We start from the raw sequence: 21,908 nt of genomic DNA, 5'->3' as shown, positions 1-21,908 counted from the left end.
CCATTCCTTCTTCTTCCATCCAGTCTCTACTGTCTCTATTCCTTCATCTTCTGTCCAGTCTCTACAGTCTCTATTCCTTCATCTTCTGTCCAGTCTCTATAGTCTCCATTCCTTCATCTTCTGTCCAGTCTCTATAGTCTCCATTCCTTCAGCTTCCGTCCAGTCTCTACAGTCTCCATTCCTTCATCTTCCATCCAGTCTCTACAGTCTCCATTCCTTCATCTTCCATCCAGTCTCTACTGTCTCCATTCCTTCATCTTCCATCCAGTCTCTACAGTCTCCATTCCATCATCTTTCAGCCAGTCTCTATAGTCTCCATTCCTTGATCTTTCATCCAGTCTCTACAGCTTCCATTCCTACATCTTCTGTCCAATCTCTACAGTCTCTATTCCTTCAGCTTTCATCCAGTCTCTACAGTCTCCATTCCTCCATCTTCCTTCCAGTCTCTATTCCGGCATCTTTCATCCAGTGTTTACAGTCTCCATTCCATCATCTTACATCCAGTCCCTATAGTCTCCATTCCTTCCTCTTCCATCCAGTCTCTACAATCTCCATTGCTCCATCTTACATCCAGTCTCTACAGTCTCCATTCCTTCCTCTTCCATCCAGTCTCTACTGTCTCCATTCCTTCATCTTCTGTCCTGTCTCTACAGTCTCCATTCCTTCATCTTCCATCCAGTCTCTACAGTCTCCATTCCTTCATGTTCCATCCAGTCTCTACAGCTTCCATTGCTCCATCTGGTTCACCTTGTTGTGTGAACAACCTCGTGCTGCTCATCTGCACCAAGACCTTGAAGGAACTATCTCAAAAAGGTGAGACGATATTTTGGGTTAGTGCAAAATCAAAGATATTTTGACTAGACAAAGTACACTGTTATAGTACGGTGTGCCGGGGAATTAATTACTATTGATGTTAATTATTGACATCAACTTTAGGTATAATTAGGATGCTAATTACTACAGTTTGGCTGCAGAATAGTCACCAGGCAGATTCCTTCACCTTTAATAGAGATATGAGCAGATAAACGCAACGTAGAGAAGATATTTCAGCAGATATTACTTGTTTTATTTGGAAACTGCCAGCAGTGTTCAGAGGGTCTTATCAATCGCCTTGGGCATATGTCACACGTTCCTAGTATTGCTGACACTGCATGGCTGTAGATAAGTATGTCACATAGTTTTCTGTGAAGTCAGCGTATGTGGCATCAGAATCTGAAATGACTCGGTCTATGGGTCTTACGAAAGATGAAAACCAAGCATTTCTTCTATTGTCTTTGTAGCATCTTTACTCTTGTTCCACCTTATATTTGAGCTTGTAAAATTTGCCATTTTGTCTTCACTGTTGATATTCCAAATTAATGCGATCTTGAGGCTGGAGGCTCGTTATTCCTCAGTTGTGTCAATTGCTCCTAGTTAATTATTAGGCTCACTTTTATTATTACTGAGTTTGGATTCTATGGGAAATGTCAACGGTTTAGATGTGTTTTACAGCATAAAATAAAACTGTGTGAACATAATCTTAGGGAACGATGTGCATAGCAAGGAACTGCAAATGGACAGCACAAGAACCAATTGTAGCCTACAGTCATGGCCAAAAGTTGTGAGACTGACACAAATTTTGCTTTTTACACATTTCGCTTCCTTGGTGATTTTCGATCTTGTAGTTGGATGTTTCTATCGTTACTGAAATACAATCAGCATTTCATAAGATTTTACACTTTTATTGAAGTCTATGTAAAGACTCAATATTTCCAGCGCCGCCCCTTATTTCTCCAAACTTCCCCTACCTTCACACCCCGGTGTATTCCTCTGTTACATGTGAGTGAATATTTTGCATGCCTGGAGTTTTCTATTAACTCTTGTGTGTGTTGCACTGTTTGTTGGGTTGGTGTACTTTGGTGCACAGTAGCGCCCCTCATCCCCGGGCGGGGGAGGAGAACAGACGGAGAGCTGACTCAGGAGATAAGGCAAGGGCAGAGGCCCCAGCATCTTTGCCATCTGAAGTATCCCAGGGAACTGATAAAGCTAGGGCGCACCCTAGTGTTAGGGATCGGGAAGAAGCCCCTGGTCCCAGGTCACCCGACAGCTGTGTCATGACACCTAGATGGCTGTGTGGACTTTGTCTATGGGGGTGCTATGCCCTTGTAGACCTTGTGGTGCTGGTGAATTCGACTGACCAGGACTGGATGTCGGGAAGATTAATGAGGAAGACCACCAGTCAACAACAAACAGTTATTTACCGAATAGCAACTTGTTGGGAATTATGTACAGTAGATGGCGGGTGCTTAACTTCACGAACATTTCCTTTACCACATGGAGCATCTTCACACACAGGCTCTCTACCTCTTCCAGACTTACTCGCTTCTGTCCCCAAATTTCTCAACCCAGCACAGTTCTACAGCCCTGTAAATGAGAGTCCTGTTCCCAACTTATGGTTCCGAGTCTATTTCCCCCTGGGGGAGCTATTTCTCCACTATGGCAGTTACTTAGCTTCTCGGCTTGCTGACTGTTTATAACTACCGGCCAGGTCAGTCTCTTCAGCTCACGATTCCCTGTTCCATCCTGGTCCATTACCTCTCTGAGTTATAAACTCATGGCCGTACTGCTAGGCGTCCTGTCCCAGGAGCCGTCTCCAGTGCATCACTCTGCCTTTCTGTCGGTCTTTCTCATCTTTTTGCTGAATCTCACTATCCACTGCCTTGGACTCCACTCACCTCAGGGACACCCACATCACGTGACTCTGCTGACTTGGCAGACCTTAGGTCTGCTTTCTCTGTAGGCTGAGCCCTATCTGACATCTTGACGCAAAACTTTCTCTGTCCCTTCACTTTAGCCCCTCCCATTCTGGGCTAGTCCCAGCTATTAACTCTCACTTTCCCTACTGTTTTCAATAACACACACCACAATTCATATTATACACTGCAACAATATGCGTGTCTTCAAGGGGGAACGTGGGCAGTATGCCCATCTCCTTACCTTCTACAAGGGCAGGTTGGACCACCACACATCAATAGGCTTTCCATAACCAGGGTGCCATTCAGCATACTCTTTGGGTAACAACAGAAAAAGATGGATTCCAATCCAATAAATCACATCCAAAAGAATAGCTAGGTTCAATCGCGGACTGCCACATTACAACTCATCTGTTACTCACCTCCAAGGTGCCTGTTTGCATATCTGACTCTGCTGCCTTTCCATGACTAAGATGCAGTTCAGCATGCTCAGCTTTGCCTTTCCATGATCACAGAGTCTTCCAGCCAACTCAGCCAAGCCAACCTTCAAATGCCATCCACCATACGCAGCTCCATTGTTCTACGTGCCGTCCATCATAACAAGCTCCACTCTTCCACATCATTCCAGGTGCCAAGCTACATATTCGTCTCTGCGGCTTCACATGCTGTCTGGCTCATCCATCTTGCTTCCCCAATGACTTCGATCCTTGCTGCTCATCTGGACCTTTGGCTTAGTGAATCCACCATGTTAGCCACAGTCTCCCCGCTGTCAGTATCAATGAATTGAGCTTCAACTGCTATAGGAAAGTCATTAAAAATCAACCAGCACAAAATGTTGGATCCAACATTAATATAGTGTTAAAAAGACATTTTAAGAAGCGTTTCCTTGGATGTAGTGGCCAGAAATCACACTGCTTGGTCTCTGGGGTTTCTGTTCTCTGCTGTTTGGTACCAGCCCATTACCTGTAAGGCAGAATGTACTGTATATGTAGAAAGCCATTGAGTGGTTACAGATCTGACAATTACAGAAGACACATGTGAATGTAATGCTTCACCTCTGTCCGTGGTGCTGAAATTCTCTCCCGATGGATAAAAGGTCTCCTGGAGATACTGAAGTTTATGGATTAGAATTTATGCATAAATCCGGAGACCACTCATTAAACACCACCTACAATATGAACAGAATCTTAAGAACAGAAACCACACTCTTAGTCCTTTAAACCTTGCACCTTGTGGTGAGGGGGGCTATAATAAGTCGGGACACTCCCATAATACATGAAAACACAAGAAAAAATAGGGCAAAAAAAATCCCAGAGAAAAATATATATCAAAATTTAACATATTTAGCATAGAAGATAAAAGACAGCAATAATTACCTTTTAGACAAAATGGATAGATGACTACACAGATGTAACACACAAAGTCCACATTTATTTTAGTGGATGGAAAGACCAGAGTATAGGTACCGTCACACTAAACGACTTTATAACGATATCGCTAGCGATCCGTGACGTTGCAGCGTCCTCGCTAGCGATATCGTTTAGTTTGACACGCAGCAGCGATCAGGATCCTGCTGTGATATCGCTGGTCGGAGCTAGAAGTCCAGAACTTTATTTGGTCGTCAGGTCGGCGTGTATCGTCGTGTTTGACAGTAAAAGCAACGATGCCAGCAATGTTAAACATGGAGCTAACGACCTGTGAGAACGATAAGTGAGTCACCGTTACGTCACAGGATCGCTCCTGCATCGTTCTGGAGCTGCTGTGTTTGACATCTCTACAGCGACCTAAACAGCGACGCTGCAGCGATCGGATCGTTGTCTATATCGCTGCAGCGTCGCTTAGTGTGACGGTACCTTATGGCAGCAAATTACCTATGGTGGTGGTGCTTATAGGGTTAATGTTCCCATGACTCCATGAGGATAAGGACACTCACTGTCTCAGAATGCCACAAGTAGAAAAAATAGATGCATTGAGGAAGCCCACGCGAAACGCGCGTTGAGGCTGCAGGTACATTGTCCTAAGTGGAAACTATGGGTAAGAGCAAGTCTTAGCATGGTACATGTTGTTACAGAACCCCCCAGCACCCAGAATATGTTATGCAGTTATTTGTATATATAATAGGTTCCATGTGAGATATATGTCCCTAATGCATCAGCCCACAGGCTGGGCCCCTGGGCAGAGGAGACAAGATATCCCCCTTCTGACCTCCCCCACCTTTGTAATTCCCACAGTAAATATCAGCAGGCTCCGGCCACCTGCGGCTATTGTAATGTATGTCTGGCTTGACGCTTTTGAATGGGCCTGCCCTCTATATCTGTTGTGATATATATTCTGTGTTCTGTGAATAAAGTGTGTGAGACTGGAAATACGTGGAGAAGCAGTCAGCTTTTATATGCTCTCATGTAATCAAGGAATTCCAGCCAGCGTCCTTCATTCAGACTCCAGCCAAAGCAAAATGGATCCTCCTGAAACACGGGGTGGTACTGAAAGAGGTACCCCAGCTTGATAGACCCCGTTACACTGGTGGCAGACAGTGGGATCTGATACCCCTTCTACAGGAGGAAAGGAATGAATGGAAAACAACTACCAGAAGTTAAAGAGGACTACATTAAAAGATCTGGTGGAAGCCCGGGGGTTAATCGCCAGCAACAAAACAAAAGCGGATTTGATAGCAGCCATCATGGAACACGACGGTGCAGCGCCCCCCAATGTGAACATGGAGGAGACTGAATTCCAGAGGGAGGTAAAGAACAGACTGGCGTTCTATGGCCCAAACCCTGCAGTAGAGATCATACGAGAGGTGATGGCTGATGTGCGTACTGATCTGAACGAAAACATGGCCGAGCGGACCAGAATAGAGCTAACCAAGATGGAGATGGCAAAGCGGACCAAAGTGGAGCTGGCCAAGATGGAGATGGCAGAGCGGAGAGACGAGAGTCAGCGAGCAGGGGGAGCTCTGGCCTCCGACCAGGTACCTTCAACAGTAAGGCACAAAAAGATCCAGTATAATGCCTTCCAACAGTTGGGGGAGGCAGAGGAAGACATTGATGGCTTTCTGCAGGACTTTGAGCGGCAGTGTGCCCTTCATCAAGTGAAGCCGGAGGAACGGGTTCAGATTCTGGCCAGCAAGCTGACCGGCCGGGCAGTGGACGCCTATCACACGGTACCTGATGAGGACTGTATGGACTATGAGCGGATCAAAGAAGTGATCTTGGCCCGGTATGCGCTGACACCAGAGGCATACCGCCAAAAGTTCGGCAGACTTATAAAACGAGTAACCGATACGCACGCTGAATGGGCCTGTAAATTACGGCGGTCACTGCTACAGTGGGTACAAGGGAGCCAAGCAACCACTAAGGAGGACGTCCTCCAGCTCTTCTTGTTAGAACGATTCTTTAATGGACTAACCCCCGAGACACAGGAATGGCTTCGGGACAGGCGGCCAATGACTCTTGAGGAAGCCGCTCGTCTGGCCGATGAACATCATGACGCCAGGAGGCCTCAGTTGTCTGGATCAAAGATGGTCACTAAGGGTCCGCCCATGCACCTGGAGGGCCCCAAACCACTGAAGATTGTAGGGGGACCAGCTAGAAACCTGGCCTACCACAGTTCCCCTGGGGCGCGATGCCAAACCTGCCGTCAGCTGGGCCACCTGCAAAGACAATGTCCCAACCGGACTCCGCATACACAGTGGCCAAAGGCGGGAACAGCTACCTTCAGCCGGGCCACTGTACACTGCTACCAAGGTGAAGCTGACCTGGCATTGGGGGCCACAACTAACCAAGGGGTGGATAAATGGAGGAAGTGCTGCATGAAGTAGACCCCGTGCAGGCAGCCCGGGCAGATAATCGACAACAGCATAGACAGGTCGTGTGGGTTAATGGGAAACGCATGCAGGGACTAAGAGATTCTGGAGCAACTTTGACCCTTGTGAAGCCTCATCTCATCCGGGACCAAGAGAAGACGGACCGGACAGTGGCAGTCCGTGTAGCAGGGGGAGCCATACATCGACTGCCCACTGCCAGGATTCACCTGAACTGGGGAGTCAGGGATGGCCTTGTTGAGGTCGGCTTGATGGAGGATTTGCCTGCAGATATCTTGCTGGGAAATGACTTGGGGCCCATGTTGTCTGCCTTCTCGGTTGCCCCTCTGACTGAGACATATCCTGTGACCACCCGGAGACAAGCTCGAGCTGCGGAGGCGGAATCACACTCAGAGGAGGCCCAGGTAAGACATCCCAGCCCTACACGTATTCCCATAGCCAGACACATTTCTTGGGCCACCCAAGATGAATTTAAGAGGGAGTTACTTGAGGATCCTTCATTGGAGGGATATCGTGGGAAGGCACAGGAGGGGAGAGGGGTACTGGAAGGGGAACAGTTTATATGGAAGCAGGGACTCCTCTACCGGATCACAGAGCAGCACCACACAGGGACGAGCCCCACTATAAAATGACAGCTGGTAGTTCCCAAGAAGTATAGGCAGGAGTTACTGCGAATCTCTCATGACATACCCTTGGCCGGGCACTTCGGCGTCAGTCGCACCAGGCATCGTCTGACACAAAACTTCTTTTGGCCGGGGGTAACATATGATGTTCGTCAGTACTGCCAGACCTGTGACAGTTGCCAGTGCATTGGCAAGAGAGGAGATTGATACAAAGCCAAATTACGCCCCCTCCCCATTGTGGAGGAACCATTTAGCCGAGTAGCGGTCGATCTGATAGGGCCGTTAGCCAAACCCAGTCTGGAGCGCCCCCAGACGCAGGGCAGTGGGGTACTCGGTACCGGGTCCCTCGGTCTCGGTTCTGGGGATGTCACGGTGGCCCGACCCGGTCCGTGGCCCTGCTAAGGGGCGCCCAATTAAAGGTGTAGAGAGTTTGTCAAGTGTTCGTGACCCCACCTGTGGTGTTCGGTCAGAGTGACCGACGCTGCTTAGGGGTCCGCTGGGGTGATGTTATGTTAGCTAGATGGTATACCTTCCCACAGGTGAAGTATGTCCCCAGGGCTTCCCAGTAAGATGGATGGCGTTGGTGTAAGTCGCAGTAAACAACGAGGACACAAAGGTTGCATTCTCTTTACCTTTTAATGTAGACTTCAACGTCCACAATCCAGAGCACTGCTAACAGGGCTGGCTGAGTCCGGCCGGTCCAAAAGCACATCCAGAGTTCCCTTTGCAGGTGGAAATCAGTAGCCTTCCTACTAGCGCCTGTGTGTTGTAGTACTTCCCTGCTGAGCGCCACGGGATAGTCCTCACATCTGTCGTGTATGTTTCTGTTTCTCTCTCTCCGTCCCCCAGATGATATGGATAGGACGACCCGTATGACGGGGTAGGCCTGGAGCTATTTTATAGGGACCCTAGAGACGCCCCTCTCCCACAATTTGCCTCTGTTGTCTTCATAGGTATTAAGGTCGGGCAGCAAACTTGAAATTAACTGTCCTGCCGGTCTCTGAAGTAATCCAAAAAATGTGATGGTTAGCACTCAACAGGGGTGAAGATGACGGTGCTAGTGAAGGGAACCAATAGCTCCAAAGTCACTGAATATAAAGATCACTGCACACGTACAGGAGAAAAATATGCTTGCAAGTGGAAGTTTATTTATAGTGGTTGTGAGATCAAGCGACTGGTAAATTAACGTTTCGGCCAATACATAGCCTTGGTCACAACGTCGCTGCAAAAAACATAAAGATACAACTATTTACAATATAATATTTACAATAGCAAATAAAATCATATACTGTACATTATATACATGGTTCATAGGTGATATTCATTTACAGAGAGATGGCTCTGTAGGACTGTGTAGCGATGTATACTAGAATTGAAATAATTTGTAACCAAGGGTTATCTATAAAACAAGGGAGTCAAAGAAGGATTTCCATATTGGGACAAATAGTATTACATTGAATAGTGTATACAACTCAAGCACTCCATGTATATTAAAATCCATGGGGGGTAATGGATGCTGTCAAAATCTAGTAAGTGCATGCAAGGAAAAAAGGAGAGGGGAGGCCCACCTAGTATGCAGAATAAAGTCTCCATTCAGGGTTAAACAGGTGCTGATGACAGGTTATTTCCTGGTGGAATGAAGGGTAAAGGCATCAGGATGAATGTGACTGCTAATGTAAGGATATAAAGAATTATGATGTAAATTATTACCATGTAGTTTCAATGGAAACCCAAGTGGTTGGGGCTAAAGGATAGCTCCTTAGAATAATGCAGTGGATGGCTGTAGAGGTCGCGTACCAGGAGCCTGTTGGGAGTTATAGTAATGAGGATGTGTCATGACAATACCGTGCTCTAGTTAATAAGCCGCGGAAGGCATCTGACCTGTAGAACTACTTGATACAGGAGATATGGTGTGGAATCCAAGATTAATAATGATTTCAAAGGTACTCCTAAGGTTGCGACGCCCCTGCGTGTGTAACTACCAAAGTGAAGCAATGTGAGATATGCGTTATTCAATAGCCAATACGAGGTAAGTAGAATGTGGGAATACTTATCTGATGAAACAGACATACGTCCACGAAATGGCCTGTCAGTGTACTGCTGACATAGTGATGCAGCCCCCTGGGATGTGCCTGACGTCTAGCGGCAAAGTGTAGAGGTCCTGACACAGCCGTGTCTAGGTATGTGCTGGCGCTGGCGTCTGGGCCCCCAAGTTAGTCCGGTGCTGACACTCCCGTGTCCTGAGGTATGGACGGTGTGGTACTGTCTCCATGACAGGCGCTTAGTTATAAAGCGCCAAAGGGGCATGAGACCGGAAGTGTTTGTGGACGCCGGCGCATGCGCACTGGGATGGAGTCACGTTCATTCTCAGAGAAAGGTGCTGGTGGAATCTGCGCGTGCGCACGTCCAGTTTGCAGAGCCGGAGTATAGGAGATGCGCTGGAAAGCACCGCGCATGCGTGTGTGTGGGCAAAAGGCTGAACGGGACCATGTCATATCGTATTGATGAGGGGGTGCCACATATGGATGTTGCGTAGGATGGAAGGAGATGTCCTAATAGGTGTGTCTGTGTGGTGGCAATGAGGCACTGTATGGTACTAGGATGTATAATCTTACTAGCGGAGAAAGATGAATGATTAAATCCGTGTGTGAGGAAATAGATGTGCTGGTTGGATAGAGCCAAATCCCAGCTTATTAGCATCACATGGACTAGTGTAATTTATCACATACAACTGTGATGGAATCATCATCATACTGTAAACCAATAATGCATCAGAATCGTTTGTGTATAAATTTGGGGAGGCAGGCTAATAACACACAATAATTATACACATAGTACTCTGTAGTATAAACTAAGTAGGAGTCCAAACCATAGGAGCAAAAGGAAACTTAGAAGGAAATTAGTATAACAGAAGGAAACTTAGACAAAATTCTGCACTAAGGTGGGGAATCTTACCAACTCCACAAAGAGGATTGCTGAGTGGTTGCGTGCAACTATTCAGTGGGTCTATGGAAGAAAAAGGTGGGCGAAACAATTCAGGCCATCAGAGATAGAATCACAAGCCACAAATCTACAATTAGATGTGGAAAAACCTGGTTGCCACTACCAGCACACTTCAAAGAGGCCAGACACAACATATCGCAACTCTGATTCCAGGTGTTAGAAAAAGTGCACAGACCAAGACGGGGGGGTAACCACATCCAGCTGTTGAGACAACGTGAAACATACTGGATCTATACGTTGGACACACTCAGCCCTAACGGCCTTAATCGTGAAATTGACTGGCTAACATGATACCTTTTTCTTCCATAGACCCACTGAATAGTTGCACGCAACCACTCAGCAATCCTCTTTGTGGAGTTGGTAAGATTCCCCACCTTAGTGCAGAATTTTGTCTAAGTTTCCTTCTGTTATACTAATTTCCTTCTAAGTTTCCTTTTGCTCCTATGGTTTGGACTCCTACTTAGTTTATACTACAGAGTACTACGTGTATAATTATTGTGTGTTATTAGCCTGCCTCCCCAAATTTATACACAAACGATTCTGATGCATTATTGGTTTACAGTATGATGATGATTCCATCACAGTTGTATGTGATAAATTACACTAGTCCATGTGATGCTAATAAGCTGGGATTTGGCTCTATCCAACCAGCACATCTATTTCCTCACACACGGATTTAATCATTCATCTTTCTCCGCTAGTAAGATTATACATCCTAGTACCATACAGTGCCTCATTGCCACCACACAGACACACCTATTAGGATATCTCCTTCCATCCTACGCAACATCCATATGTGGCACCCCCTCATCAATACGATATGACATGGTCCCGTTCAGCCTTTTGCCCACACACACGCATGCGCGGTGCTTTCCAGCGCATCTCCTATACTCCGGCTCTGCAAACCGGACGTGCGCACGCGCAGATTCCACCAGCACCTTTCTCTGAGAATGAACGTGACTCCATCCCAGTGCGCATGCGCCGGCGTCCACAAACACTTCCGGTCTCATGCCCCTTTGGCGCTTTATAAGTAAGCGCCTGTCATGGAGACAGTACCACACCGTCCATACCTCAGGACACGGGAGTGTCAGCACCGGACTAACTTGGGGGCCCAGACGCCAGCGCCAGCACATACCTAGACACGGCTGTGTCAGGACCTCTACACTTTGCCGCTAGACGTCAGGCACATCCCAGGGGGCTGCATCACTATGTCAGCAGTACACTGACAGGCCATTTCGTGGACGTATGTCTGTTTCATCAGATAAGTATTCCCACATTCTACTTACCTCGTATTGGCTATTGAATAACGCATATCTCACATTGCTTCACTTTGGTAGTTACACACGCAGGGGCGTCGCAACCTTAGGAGTACCTTTGAAATCATTATTAATCTTGGATTCCATACCATATCTCCTGTATCAAGTAGTTCTACAGGTCAGATGCCTTCCGCGGCTTATTAACTAGAGCACGGTATTGTCATGACACATCCTCATTACTATAACTCCCAACAGGCTCCTGGTACGCGACCTCTACAGCCATCCACTGCATTATTCTAAGGAGCTATCCTTTAGCCCCAACCACTTGGGTTTCCATTGAAACTACATGGTAATAATTTACATCATAATTCTTTATATCCTTACATTAGCAGTCACATTCATCCTGATGCCTTTACCCTTCATTCCACCAGGAAATAACCTGTCATCAGCACCTGTTTAACCCTGAATGGAGACTTTATTCTGCATACTAGGTGGGCCTCCCCTCTCCTTTTTTCCTTGCATGCACTTACTAGATTTTGACAGCATCCATTACCCCCCATGGATTTTAATATACATGGAGTGCTTGAGTTGTATACACTATTCAATGTAATACTATTTGTCCCAATATGGAAATCCTTCTTTGACTCCCTTGTTTTATAGATAACCCTTGGTCACAAATGATTTCAATTCTAGTATACATCGCTACACAGTCCTACAGAGCCATCTCTCTGTACATGAATATCACCTATGAACCATGTATATAATGTACAGTATATGATTTTATTTGCTATTGTAAATATTATATTGTAAATAGTTGTATCTTTATGTTTTTTGCAGCGACGTTGTGACCAAGGCTATGTATTGGCCGAAACGTTAATTTACCAGTCGCTTGATCTCACAACCACTATAAATAAACTTCCACTTGCAAGCATATTTTTCTCCTGTACGTGTGCAGTGATCTTTATATTCAGGTCTCTGAAGTAATGCGTAGAGCCTATTACTCCCTCGGTGTTCCGGCCACCGGCTACGCGCCTCAGAAGGATGTTGCCGATCTTAAGGCAGGACTCCTCCTGGTATTATCTCCTTGTGCTGTGATCTCGTTTCTCACTTCTCCACAATATACTCTGCTTCTTGTTCTTTCTTAGGATACCGCCGCAATGAGGTGCAGGCGCAGCTCCGTAACGTTCTATCTCTCGCTAAGTCTCTGTCAGGATCCCACCCCTGACAGGGACCTCTGTCTGCAGCTCCGATGTTCCTCCTTCTCTACCTGTCTGCCTGACAGGTCTTTCCTGGGTCTCACCCAGCAGCTTTCTCTCTATCTTCCTATCCGACTACCAGTTTTACCAGAGTGTGAGGAGTGCCCTAATAGATAGAACCCTTTGCTCCCCCTGGTGGCCGGAGTGTGAAGTGTAGTGTGTGACTGTGATACCTGGTCAGGTGAACTCTTTTAGTACAATCAGACGTACCATCACTCCCCCTGGTGGGAGAGCGACAATACTGCACGACCAGGACTCTGGGGCGCTGCAAATCCGTCAGGGAAAAGGTATATATTGACAGTGGTAGATTATGCCACACAGTATCCAGAGGCGGTTGCGTTACCTAACATACTGGCAGAGACGGTGGCGGCTGCCCTGATCCATTTTTTCTCACGGGTTGGATTTCCCAGGGAGATTATCTCGGACCAGGGTACCCAGTTTACAGCAGAGGTGACCAACCAACTGTGGAAGCTGTGCGGCGTAAAGTCCATTAGGAGCCCCCCTACCACCCGCAAACCAATGGGTTGTGTGAACGCTTTAACGGGACGTTAAAACAACTCATTGGGACTTTTACCAGGACCTACAGGGACTGGGAGAAATTCTTGCCTCACCTCCTGTTTGTCTATCGGGAGCAGGGCCGGACTGGCCATAGGGCAGTTCTGGCAAATGCCAGAAGGGCCGATGGCAGTAGTGGGTCGCTCGAATGTGCCGCTGTCGGCACACTCCCCACGCTGTCGCGGCACACTCCCGGCCCCGCATTCAACTATACCGGCGTCATAGACGCCGGTACAGTTGAATGCAATGATGGAGGAGAGAGCGTCTGCTGACGCCCCCTCTCCAATCATTCCCCGCTCTGCCTGCCGCTGACACTGCGATTGCGCGATGACGTCATATCATCGCGCACCTGCTGTGCGACCGGGCGGGCAGACTGCGACTGCTGAGAGTGAGACCAGAGCCAGAGCAGCGCGGGGCACGAGGAGAGAGGTGAGTAGAGTGTTTGTTTTTTTATCAATGAGTGATGACTGGATTGTGGAGCTATGGGGGGGGGGGGGGCTGCCTGCCTGCATTACTTTCTATGGGGGCTGCCTGCCTGCATTACATTCTATGGGGGCTGCCTGCCTGCATTACTTTCTATGGGGGCTGCCTGCCTGCATTACTTTCTATGGGGGCTGCCTGCCTGCATTACATTCTATGGGGGCTGCCTGCCTGCATTACATTCTATGGGGGCTGCCTGCCTGCATTACATTCTATGGGGGCTGCCTGCCTGCATTACATTCTATGGGGGCTGCCTGCCTGCATTACATTCTATGGGGGCTGCCTGCCTGCATTACATTCTATGGGGGCTGTGCTGCATTATATTGTATGGTGTCTGCCTGCATTACATTCTATGGGGGCTGGCTGCATTCCATTCCATGGGCCTGTGCTGCATTATATTCTATGGGGCTGGCTGCATTCCATTCCATGGGCCTGTGCTGTATTATATTCTATGGGGCTGGCTGCATTCCATTACATGGGCCTGTGCTGCATTATATTCTATGGGGCTGGCTGCATTCCATTCCATGGGCCTGTGCTGCATTATATTCTATGGGGCTGGCTGCATTCCATTCTATGGGCCTGTGCTGCATTCCATTCTATGGGCCTGTGCTGCATTACATTCTATGGGGCTGTGCTGGATTACATTCTATGGGGCTGTGCTGGATTACATTCTATGGGGCTGTGCTGCATTACATTCTATGGGGGCTGCCTGCATTACATTTTATGGGGGCTGCCTACATTACATTCTATGGGGGCTGTGCTGCATTATATTGTATGGTGGCTGCCTGCATTACATTCTATGGGGGCTGGCTGCATTCCATTCCATGGGCCTGTGCTGCATTATATTCTATGGGGCTGGCTGCATTCCATTCCATGGGCCTGTGCTGCATTATATTCTATGGGGCTGGCTGCATTCCATTCTATGGGCCTGTGCTGCATTATATTGTATGGGGCTGTGCTGCATTATATTCTATGGGGCTGTGCTGCATTATATTCTATGGGGCTGTGCTGTATTACATTCTATGGGGCTGTGCTGCATTTAATTCTATGGGGCTGGCTGCATTACATTCTATGGGGGCTGTGCTGCATTACATTCTATGGGGCTGGCTGCATTACATTCTATGGGGGCTGTGCTGCATTAAATTCTATGGGGCTGTTCTGTATTACATTCTATGGGGCTGGCTGCATTACATTCTATGGGGGCTGTGCTGTATTACATTCTATGGGGGCTGTGCTGTATTACATTCTATGGGGGCTGTGCTGTATTACATTCTATGGGGGCTGTGCTGTATTACATTCTATGGGGGCTGTGCTGCATTACATTCTATGGGGACTGTGCTGCATTAAATTCTATGGGGCTGTTCTGTATTACATTCTATGGGGCTGGCTGTATTACATTCTATGGGGCTGGCTGCATTACATTCTATGGGGGCTGTGCTGTATTACATTCTATGGGGGCTGTGATGTATTACATTCTATGGGGCTGGCTGCATTACATTCTATGGGGGCTGTGCTGTATTACATTCTATGGGGGCTGTGCTGTATTACATTCTATGGGGGCTGTGCTGTATTACATTCTATGGGGGCTGTGCTGTATTACATTCTATGGGGGCTGTGCTGTATTACATTATATGGGGGCTGTGCTGTATTACATTCTATGGGGGCTGTGCTGTATTACATTCTATGGGGGCTGTGCTGTATTACATTCTATGGGGGCTGTGCTGTATTATAGTCTATGGGGGCTGTGCTGTATTATAGTCTATGGGGGCTGTGCTGTATTACATTCTATGGGGACTGAGCTGTAATGCTGGATACAGCTGTAATTATATGTTATATAGTCGTGTTACACTCCCCTCACTTCTTGTAGCCTACAAGATATTATACAGTCACCATGCGACAAGTGGGCCTGTGTGACTTCAAATGCCAGGGCTGAATTTTAGTCCCAGTCCGGCCCTGATCGGGAGGTGCCCCAAGAATCCACGGGGTTCTCCCCGTTCGAACTGGTATACGGGAGACGGGTAAGGGGACCCCTAGACTTAGTGCTAGAACACTGGGAAGGGGAGGGCACCATAGAAAGGGTACCTATTGTACCCTATGTGCTGGAATTCCGGGACTGCCTACAGGAGCTGACCCAGGCTGTACGTGGGAACCTGCAGGTGGCCCAACGGCACCAGCGCATATGGTACGATCGGAGGGCCAGAGAACGCACCTTTGAGATAGGACAGAAGGTCCTGGTGTTAGAACCCACTAGGCAGAACAAGTTCCAAGCTGCATGGCAGGGGCCCTACCAGGTAGTGGGGAATAGCCGACACCACCTATAATGTCGCCGATTGTGACGACCCCAGGGTTATCCGCATGTTCCACGTGAACATGCTGAAGCCCTACCGGGAGCGCCCTGAAGAGGTAGTGGCCATCTGTGCACCTGAAGCAGAGGATGTAGCCGGACTCCCCTTGCCTGATGTCTTAGGGGAGAGGACTCAGTCTAAAACATGGGACCAGGTACACTGGGGTGAAGACTTAGGTCCCCGGGAGAGACAGCAGGCAGAGGCGTTGTTGAGGCGACAGAGGATGTTTTCAGGGAGACCGGGGTACACTCGCCTTACACAACACAAGGTTGAGACCCAGGATCAGACCCCCCTGAGACAACCCCCCTTCCGTGTCCCTGAGTCTGTACGAGAAGGGATGCGACAAGAGATACGAGAGATGTTGCGTTTGGGGGTCATTGAAGAATCAGATAGTCCCTGGGCATCCCCCGTAGTGTTAGTGCCCAAGAAGGATGGGACTACACGGTTTTGTGTAGACTATCGCAGGCTCAATGAGAAAACGGTGACGGATGCGTATCCCATGCCGCGCGTGGATGAGCTGTTAGACCGGCTGGCGGGGGCAAAGTATTTGACCACCATCGATCTATGCAAAGGCTACTGGCAGATTCCCCTTAGTCCTGACGCTATTCCCAAGTCTGCATTTGTCACCCCGTTCGGCTTATTCCAGTTTCGAGTTATGCTATTCGGGATGAAGAATGCCCCGGCGACCTTCCAGAGGCTGGCTGACCGGCTTCTGGATGGTCTCCAGGACTATGCATGTGCCTACCTGGATGATATCGCCATCTACAGCGCGACATGGGAAGAGCATCTAAATCACCTAGAGACATATATAGACAGGATCCATAAGGCCGGAATCACCCTGAACCCAAACAAGTGTCATGTGGGCAAAGCAGAGGTTCAGTATTTAGGACATTGGGTGGGAAGTGGGAAACAGCGACCAGAACCAGCCAAGATTGAGGCCATAGCCAAATGGCCCACCCCACGCACTAAAACCCAGGTCATGGCGTTTCTAGGGACAGCGGGGTATTACAGGAAATTCGTCCCCGATTACAGCAGCGTAGCCAAGCCCCTCACTGATCTGACCCGTAAGAACCAACCCCGCCAGGTAAGGCTACGTTCACATTTGCGTTGTGCGATTTTGAGTCGGAGACGCAAGCACAACGCAAACAAAAACGCAACAAAATGCACGCTAAAACGCTGCGTTTTGCGACGCATGCGTCCTTTTTTGCCGAAATTTGGACGCAAAAAAAATGCAACATGCTGTGTTTTCTGCGCCCAACGCTTGCGGCAAAAAAAACGCATGTGTTGCAAAACGCAGCACAACACATGTCCATGCGCCCCCCATGTTAAATATAGGGGCGCATGACGCATGCGTCGCCGCAGCGGCGCCCGACGCTAATGTGAACTTAGCCTAAGTCTACGTTCACATTAGCATTCGGCGCCGCAGCGTCGGGCGCCGCAGCGTCGCCGCATGCGTCATGCGCCCCTGTATTTAACATGGGGGCGCATGGACATGCGTTGTGCTGCGTTTTGCGACGCATGCGGTTTTTTTGGCCGCAAGCGTTAGGCGCAGAGAACATAGCAGAGAAGTTGCATTTTTTTTGCGTCCAACTTTCGGCAAAAAAGGACGCATGCATCGCAAAACGCAGCGTTTTAGCGTGCATTTTGTTGCGTTTTTGTTTGCGTTGTGCGTTGCGTCGCCGACGCTGCGGCGCACAACGCAAATGTGAACGTAGCCAAACCTGGACCCCAGAGTGTGAGGAAGTCTTCCGCCAGCTAAAGGACGCCCTCATCAATACCCCTGTATTGGCCGCACCCGATCCAACTAAACGCTTCCTTGTTCATACAGACGCTTCTATGTTTGGATTGGAGGCAGTACTGAGCCAAGTCGGACACTACTGCCCCGTCAAGTAAGCTATGCGGCCATCAAGGAGTGCCTGACAGTAGTATGGGCACTCAAAAAGTTACAACCATATTTGTATGGACGACAGTTTTCCCTCCTAACGGACCATAATCCCCTAGTCTGGCTTAATCGGTGTGAAGAAACCAGATTGTATCTTAATTACCCAGACAGCTATGTTTTTGCGAACCAAAGGTACCTTCACACTAAACGATATCGCTAGCGATCCGTGACGTTGCAGCGTCCTGGCTAGCGATATCGTTTAGTTTGACACGCAGCAGCGATCAGGATCCTGCTGTGATATCGCTGGTCGCTGAATAAAGTTCAGAACTTTATTTGGTCGTCAGACCGGCGTATATCGTCGTGTTTGACACCAAAAGCAACGATACCAGCGATGTTTTACACTGGTAACCAGGGTAAACATCGGGTTACTAAGCGCAGGGCCGCGCTTAGTAACCCGATGTTTACCCTGGTTACCAGTGTAAAATGTAAAAAAAACAAACAGTACATACTCACCTTCACGTCCCCTGCCGTCCGCTTCCTGCACTGACTGAGCGCCGTAAAGTGAAAGTGAAAGTACAGCACAGCGGTGACGTCACCGCTCTGCTGTTAGGGCCGGCGCTCAGTCAGTGCAGGAAGCGGACGGCGAGGGACGTGAATGTAAGTATGTACTGTTTGTTTCTTTTACATTTTACGCTGGTAACCAGGGTAAACATCGGGTTACTAAGCGCGGTCCTGCGCTGAGCAACCCGATGTTTACCCTGGTTACCCGGGGACCTCGGCATCGTTGGTCGCTGGAGAGCGGTCTGTGTGACAGCTCTCCAGCGACCAAACAGCGACGCTGCAGCGATTGACATCGTTGTCGCTATCGCTGCAGCGTCGCTTAATGTGAAGGTACCTCAATAAGAACTGAATTTTCATCTGTATATTGGCTTGTGTATTTAAGTGTTTATGTCTGGTGGTTCAAGAGGACAGACTTGCAGACTGATACCATTTAACATACATTGTCTGTAGTGGTGACTGTACATTGAGTGTGTTGGGCTTTGTTTATTGATGTGTGCTTATATGCTAATAGTGCTACTTAATCCCATCACCATTGTTTGCCTTATCTTGATGTTGGACTGGGAGACCCTGGGTGATTCTGGGAGTGGCTTACATGCCTTGGGGATAGAAAGACTCAGAGATTACATCCTAGAGTGTGTGAAGTAATACAGAGCTGCCAGCCGGACATTCTGAAAAACCACACTACAGAGAGAAGAAAGGACTGCAGCCAATTCATCATGGCACCATCACGAGGGACACTGATCTAGGATTCTATAGCATACAACCTAGGGGTTTTCGGCTCCGGTTGGAAGGACACAGATCTCATCTAGTGACCATCTCTGCACCATGGATATGTTTGGAGAAAGCCAGGGTTGGGACCCGCTGGTCGCCTGGTTCCAAGGAGATGGTCAGATAAGCCAGGTGGTGACTGTCGTGGCAACAGGCTTTGGTCCTTGTATGGACTCTATGGACAGTTCTTGGTCATCTCCCTATGTTTGTCATTACCCCTTCTCTGTGCGTTCATCCACAGATGGAGTAGCGACCCTGGGAGCTCTGACATCATGTCATACTGGAAATACATGGAGACGCAGTGATCTTTTATATGCGCCCATGTGACCAAATAATTCCAGCCATGGGGGGATTGTTCTGTTTGCTATTGTGTGTTGTGGTTCAATAAAGTATTGCCACACTGTTTTACCTTAACCCTGTGTTGTCTGTGTAGTGTATTGCCCACGGGGAGATAGAGCGGGCGTTCAGTGGTATGAGCCGTGGTCCATGCAGTCTTGCAAAAGACAGCCGGGCCAGCGGACGAGAGCACCCACTGACCCCGTTTCTCCACAATCGGGGCTCTGGAGACAATGCCAGATTACTGCGGTGGAGTTTAGCCCTACAACCTCTGGACTTCACCATCCACTACAGACCCGGCAAACAAAACGGTAACGCCGATGGACTAAGTCGACAAACGGAACTTGTACCAACCCCATAAACTTCGGTTATCCCCAAACCGTTCCGTTAAGGATCAGACTGTGTATGCCGATCGCGTAATCAAGGAATTCCAGCCAGCGTCCTTCATTCAGACTCCAGCCAAAGCAAAATGGATCTTCCTGAAACACGGGGTGGTACTGAAAGAGGTACCCCAGCTTGGTAGACCCTGTTACACATGTTATTTACATCTATTTTTTCTACTTGTGGTATACATTTCTCCAATGTGGATCCTTCACTCTTTGTCTCCATAGTTAATTGTTACATATTATTATTATTATTATTATTATTATTATTATTCATTTGCACTATTTTATTATTTAATTGTATTCTGAGACAGTGAGTGTCGTGATTATTGCTATCTTTTATCTTCTATGTTAAATATGTTTTTGAATAACCTTTGATATATATTTTTATCTGGGAGATTTTTGCTCTATTTTTGCTTGTGTTTTCACCACCTACAATATAGAAGATACGGGTCTGGTTTATCCTTTTCTTGGACATAACTGCTCGGTCTATTTGTATCTTCTCCGTGAAGGTTTTACTTTTAATGGGATTTCCGCCTGATCCCATTTCAAATTCTATATAATTGTACAATATAATGATCTCCCTGTTGGATTGTAGCCTTTTTTTTTTTTTAATATCCACTGTTTTAGTCTTCATATCTCCAGCCCATGCCAGTGTTAATTACCTCCGGCTGCTTTTGGCTCTAGGATAAAATCTTGGCACAAAAGAAAAAGTTTTCATGAAGGATGTGTTGACTTATGCAGGTATTTTTGTCATTATTTCAGTGCAGTTAATATGAAAGAACAACACAATCTAAACGGACAGTATTCTACCGTTTCATGTATACAGCTCCTATGCAGATGTATGTGTTTCAAGACTGCAAATATATCTCATGAATTAAAAGGAAGAGAGGATTTGGTGACTGCTAAGTGTGTAGTCAGTTTAAAAGGTTAAAGTTTGGGAGGGGAAATATGGGCTAAAATCGATTTTGCATGGGGACCTATAAGTAAAATAATAAAGTTCTGTTCTTTGCAGCCTCCACTAGGGGGAGCTCAGGCATTTGCTGCATACTAGTTATTATTGAGTTTATAGCAGTAAGCTCCCCCTAGTGGTAGATGCAGGTAGCTGGCATTTTGTCATTTCATTTTTGCCTGCGCAGTGGATTTGCAACTCTGAAAAGTGAAGTTTTGACCTGTTCAGATAGATGTTTAAATGTTTTTTTTTTATATTAAAAGGGTTTTCCCATCAGATAAATTTTCGCCTATCCACAGTATAAGTGATAACTCTATCATTACTTAGGTAAGTGACCCTTACCAATCCCAAGAACAAGGCTCCCAAAGTGCCCTGTGGGAATAGACCGGTAGTCTGCATATGTGTGATCATTGCTCCATTGACTTCTATGGGACTGACAGAAATAGTGATTCTGGTAGTCCCATAGAAGTGAATGGAGTAGGGGTTGAGCATGGTCGCCACATCTACAGTTTCCAGGATTGAGAGGAAAAGCTTCAGCTCTCCGATTACTAAAATGATCAGCGGCAGCTCCGTGGGAATAGTGTGGCTGCAGCTGCATCTGTCGAGGAACCATCTAGTAAGACTGGAGCAGGTCGTCCTGGAACGTTCCCAATTTTATATGGCTTTTTTATTCTTACGGCTCTTCTATTCTCTTCTGGCTTCTGGATGATTTACCAAGAATTCTTACAATCAGCGGCGGAGATGTAAAAACCTTCAACTTGTATATACAGACATGTAGAGTATTCCCATATTTATACCCACAGTATCTGCTGCAGAACCTCTTTAAAGGAAATATTTCACGCATTTAATGAGAGTCAAAGGAAAGAAAAGTGACCATAGACTATTACAAGCTCCGGTGAGAGATATACTGCGCCCCTCTCTCATATACCAGAGAGTAGCAGGAGAGCTGTATA

At 47.5% G+C, this 21,908-nt stretch overlaps 2 long non-coding RNA genes across 2 annotated transcripts; one reads left to right on the top strand and one right to left on the bottom strand.

The window, feature by feature from the left end:
* Positions 1-8,338: 8,338 nt before the first annotated feature.
* On the bottom strand, positions 8,339-8,986 carry LOC143768355 (uncharacterized). The gene is made up of 3 exons (XR_013213821.1): positions 8,889-8,986; positions 8,747-8,806; positions 8,339-8,400 (listed from the first exon to the last, which is right to left on the bottom strand). It is a non-coding gene; the product is annotated as an uncharacterized LOC143768355 (long non-coding RNA).
* A 2,702-nt stretch (positions 8,987-11,688) lies between these two features.
* LOC143768354 (uncharacterized) lies at positions 11,689-12,336 on the top strand. The gene is made up of 3 exons (XR_013213820.1): positions 11,689-11,786; positions 11,869-11,928; positions 12,275-12,336. It is a non-coding gene; the product is annotated as an uncharacterized LOC143768354 (long non-coding RNA).
* The last annotated feature ends 9,572 nt before the right edge of the window (positions 12,337-21,908 follow it).

This window comes from Ranitomeya variabilis, chromosome 4, assembly GCF_051348905.1.
Source record: "Ranitomeya variabilis isolate aRanVar5 chromosome 4, aRanVar5.hap1, whole genome shotgun sequence".
In the NCBI taxonomy this organism is placed as follows: Eukaryota; Metazoa; Chordata; class Amphibia; order Anura; family Dendrobatidae; genus Ranitomeya; species Ranitomeya variabilis.
The sequence above is the reverse complement of the archived record's forward strand: the minus strand, read 5'-3'. Positions and strand labels throughout refer to the sequence as shown.